Source organism: Stylophora pistillata, chromosome 7 (assembly GCF_964205215.1).
Source record: "Stylophora pistillata chromosome 7, jaStyPist1.2, whole genome shotgun sequence".
NCBI classification, from domain to species: domain Eukaryota; kingdom Metazoa; phylum Cnidaria; class Anthozoa; order Scleractinia; family Pocilloporidae; genus Stylophora; species Stylophora pistillata.
Genome location: NC_142525.1, coordinates 34,320,717 through 34,325,716, shown reverse-complemented (window position 1 = coordinate 34,325,716; position 5,000 = coordinate 34,320,717). Strand labels below are relative to the sequence as shown.

At 35.6% G+C, this 5,000-nt stretch overlaps 1 pseudogene across 1 annotated transcript in view; it reads left to right on the top strand.

Moving 5' to 3' along the window:
- Positions 1-1,207, top strand: part of LOC148727578 (uncharacterized) — a 4,195-nt pseudogene extending 2,988 nt beyond the window's left edge. Inside the window, exon 5 of the transcript XR_015989149.1 lies at positions 227-1,207. The product of XR_015989149.1 is annotated as an uncharacterized LOC148727578 (transcript). The remainder of the gene's footprint in view (positions 1-226) is intronic.
- Positions 1,208-5,000: the final 3,793 nt, after the last annotated feature.

Here is a 5,000-nt window from a genome sequence, read left to right as displayed (position 1 = left end):
AAATGTGATGTGAGATAAATGATAGTTTGTATGCACCATTTGATGGAAAAAAAAAAAAAAAAGGACAAAGAGACCATTTATTATAACATGCTTAAGAATTCCATTCTTACAATGGGTACACACATATATATATATATCAAGAGAAATAAGTGATTTGGATCATATTTTTCATTTGAAGTCCTATAACACCCTTCTCATGCCTGTTTAATTTTTTAATTTTTTTTAGAAGTTAATGAGACGAACTACAGCCCTGGAGCTAGCCAACTGGGCCAACCAGCATGAAAAGGGGAGAGCAGCAGAGGTTCTTGTCATGGAGGCAATGAGCAGTGAAGAAAGCTGCTACGAGGATGATGATGGAAATACCTCAAAAGTAACAAAATACTCTGTGCATCACCTTCAGTGGGAAAGTAGGAGAATGAAAAAAACTGAAAAGAAACTTGACAAGGCTTATAAGAAAAAGCTCACTTCAAGAGCTAAAGAGAGAATCTGCCCAGGGTTTATGGGCAACCTTTTCTGAGATGCCCACCTATTGAAAATTTTCCAGAGTGGGCAATAATACAGTGAGAAAATTGTTTTACTAATCAATGAAATCGAAAATGTACAAAATATCAAGCCAAGTCTAGAATGAGGTTATTTCGCATGCCTGCATGAGGCTTCTTTTTCATTGAATAATTATGGTCTCATCTAAAGTAAGTGATCGTGAATTCTTCAATGTTAATAAATTTCCTCCACATGAGATACTTTTTTCTATATAGATGTACTCATCATTTTTGTATATCAAAGTTTCAGCTGCATTTTAGAGTTAGAGAACTGTTTTCTATCACTTGTTTACTAAAAGAAATTAAGGTATATGATCATATTTAATAAGTATTACAGTTGTAATAATGTAGCAAATAACTGAGAGTTATTGCAAATTTAAGTCAGTTAAGAAAATTTTTCTGAATTTTTAGATTGATAGGTTGAACCTATATTTTTTATTGTTAGACAAGTATCATTTCAAATCACATTTCTTAGTAGCTGGACTTAAGAGTACAATTTGTGAATCAATAGCTTTTTGTGTAGTGTGTTACTACAGCTAGTTATATAATTTGTGTATTTGTCATACTTTTATAGTGATAAATATTCTATTACCTGCATGACTGAGATTATATTATACATTGACAAAAGTGAAACAATTTTAATAAAGTATGTCAATCAGTAATTCAAACATTTGGACATCTCTTTTTTTAATTATGTATGGGGCTCGACTGGGATATCCTCAGCTTCATTGTAGGTTTATGCTATCTCAGGGGAACAAATGAGTTTTGAATGAAACTATTTCATCACTGCAATTTCAATCACTTTTTTATTACTTGAATGTGTGATGCTTCTTTTTCTATCAATTGTAAGGTTGCCCAAAATATCATAAGTTATTGGGATATAAATGTGGGTGTGATTAAGCAAATCAAAAGTCAGTTGAAAGTGAAACCTGCTGCTTTTAGAGGCACTTAAAGGTCACTTAAAGATGAATGTTAACAAAACTTGAAATTTAAGAGAATCTGAAAGTACAACTAAAGATGAATTACAACAAAACCTGTAACTTTAAGCAGTACTTAAAGGGAAGCAAAAGATTGAAGAAACCTTTAAGATGCATTTACAAGTAGAAGTTTTGGTTGACTAAAGTTGACTTTACAAGAATTAAGAGGATTCCTAAAATCAATGAAATGGTTATTTAGGTTTGCTTTCATGTGATCTCAAAGCGTTCATGAAATGGTTATTTAGGTTTGCTTTCATGTGACCTTAAAGTGTTAACTAAATGGTTGATAAGGACACTTTAATTGACTTCGGAAAGTTCAATTAAAGATACATTTCAGAACTTCCGTATGTCACCTAAAGATAACATAAAAACTTCTAATGTTAACCTTTAAGTTACCTTTAAGGAAACTTAATTTAGTTATTTCATCCTGTGATTTGACAGCCTAACGACTCCATATTTCACTGCTATCTTAGTTGAACAATCAATTGTAATTCGCTGTAAATTACTCTCTGAATTTCTTAAAAAATAAACGAAGAATATAAGTAAAAACAACATCTCAAAATGAATGACCTTCTCATACAACTTTGATGTAATGACACGCCTGAGCGACGGTAACAAAAGAGATTTCTGAAGATTACCAGAATAAGAAACCGTGGTAGTTGCTAGGAATAAAGCAGACAATCGATCTCTAGCTGCAGACTATTAAGTTGTGATGGTTATTATCTTGGTCATCGCCTTGTTGTGTCAAGTGGAGTGGCCGGACGTCATCGGCAGAAGAAGTTTCTACATCGTCTTAAAATAAAATGAGAGAGAATGAAGTGAGAGAACTAACATGCCTCCATTCTGTTGGTAGTCTTCCCAAATCTAATTTTTAGCACACGTTCCTACAACGGGGTTATTTTAAGAACTACACATGAGCTTAGTTGTTTGTGGGCCAATTAGCGCTAACAAAGAGAATCAAACTGAATTTTCTTTTTAAGCTTTCAGATCTGAAGTCAGATTTCACATTAATTAACCCTGGGTTATCATCACCCATCTTTGAACAACCCGGCCCTGATTGTATGTGATGATGGCTGTTTTGTGGTGTTTGGAGGCCTGTTGTTTACGTTGCTACTTTGATGTTCTCCCGGTCAGTCGAAACTGAAAAGGACATGTATATAAAGTGATGAAGAACGACAAACAAAATTACCTTCGGCAGAGATCGTGTACGGTTCCCTCAATTCTCCTAAAACAATTTCTCTCACTCTTGGATTAGGAAAGCAATGATTTCTAACCACACTCCAATACTTCGCCAACAGTTCAACACTTGATTCATCTTTAGCCAGGTTTTCAGTAGCCTCTTCCACGCAGTCATTTTGCAAATGGAATTTGGTTTGGAGATGACGAAGAAAGACTGACACTTCATCATCTAAGAAAAAAATAAAATTAAAACAATCAAAAACTAAAAAACCGTTTAACAGAAACATGCGAAAAAAAGGAATCATCTTAGTCTTCAGGTGCATGTCTTAAAACTAAAACCACGGTTGTGAGGCTATAAACTCAATATGTCACTTCAATAATAGCTTTCACGTTGGTTCTTGTTTTTGTTTTGTTTTGTTTTGTTTTTTTTTCGCGTTATGGTGATGGTTAGTCCCTTTTCATATTGCCAGAGTGCAACGTTCTGTTCAGTGTAGGTGCGCCGTGCTTATCACAAAGACGAGATGGGGTGAAGTGAAACCTCAGCAAAATCCTTTGATAAGTCAAAGAGAGGAATACTATTGGACTAGCCATAAACAGTGAGTACAACGAGGTCAATTACCTTCTTCAGAGATCATGTTTTTCCTATTCAATTCTATCAGTGACTATTTCTTTCATTCTCGGGGAAGGGGGCCTCGCATTTGGACAACACTCCAGCATTCCGCCAACAGTCCAACAGTTGAGTTGTTACATCTTCTCGAACCAGATCGTCACAAGTATTTTCCAGGACCTTACTTGGCCACTGGTGTTTGTTTTGGAGATGGCGAACAAAGACCTCGATCCACAGGAACTAGAAAACGAAATCATTATAAAAAATGACAACTGAGCTTTTCAAAATATGATTTGAGGATCACTGGTTTTTGAAAATAAACAACAACGTAAGTGCTTCGCAAAAAAGATAAACAAGGAAAATAAAAAAATAACATCACTGCATTTTTGTGGCCCTTATTTTCGTTCAGATGTGTGGCTTTGAAATGTCGTAATAAGCCTAGAAATACTGACCTTCTGCCAAGTCAGTTATCATTTCTTTGTTCGTATTTGTAATTAATTCTTCCAGGGCTTTCATCATTTCATCCTCTTGCTTGTTTTTCTCCTGTTGTTTTATGATCTTCACAGCTCTTTCTGCTCTCACCAAAACATGATGCAATATGTCGAATACCATGCGATCAATCTCAGGGTGACGTTTCTTGTTGTCTCTGGTGTAGTTCCACATGAGGAATGTGTGGCTGGGTGAGCTTCCGGTGGCGTCTGATGCAGACTCAAGCCCTTGAGTCTTTGCAATCTTCGCCACTTTTAATTTTATCACGATGAGTGACCACAGTAACTGGTGCCATTCCTCATAAAAAACATGTAAAATGTTCAATTCAATCACTGATCAGTTTATTTATTTATTTATTTTTATTTATTTATTTTTTTTATTTAATGATTTGTACCAAGTACTGGAGCAGAAATAGTAGGACATGGGTCCCCTATGAGGTTTAAGCTCCAACAAACCCTCCCATCCCACCTCAGGGGAGGACATCCATCACACAGTAATCTCGTGCGTGGGAAATTAACGTCTCCTACCCCTAACCCTGCAGGAGACGGGACCTCCATTTATTCGTCCCTATCCGAGAATAGAATAGAATATCTAGAGTATCTAACCATTTCTTGATGTCATAGAAAGGTAGCATATTCTTCTCAATTATTTTAAGACTTGAGTGTTGGTCTGGCCGGGGCTCGAACCCTCGACCTCCCGCACGACAGTCCAGCGCTCTATCCATTGAGCTAACCGGGAGGTGGTTTCGACGGAAGAAAAGTAGCTAGAGTGCATGGACACTCATAAATTCCCTCCTAAAGTTCCTTTAAAATCATGAGCTCTGAGTAAGAGTCGGTAAATATAAATTTTTTGTAAAATGCGTGATAGGTCATCTTTAATACAAAGGTTCTCGGTTCCCTTTCTTTTCATCGCTATTTGGTAGTACCCTACTAGACCAAGACTTTCAAAGAGTTTCTATTTCTTACAAGCTCATACTTAAGTAAAGTAGGAGTAGAGTTATGATAAATCATCCTGGCATAAAATTAAATATTACAAGAAATGAAAAATAATAATAATAATAATTTTAATAATAATAATAATAATAAAAGAATTACCATGACTTCGCATAACATCTCTAGATGGGTTCAAGAGTTTCTTTAAGACTTCTGTCTTCTGTCTTGGGTCGTCAGCTTTTACAACAAAGATGGCACCATGCAGTCTTTGTGCAAA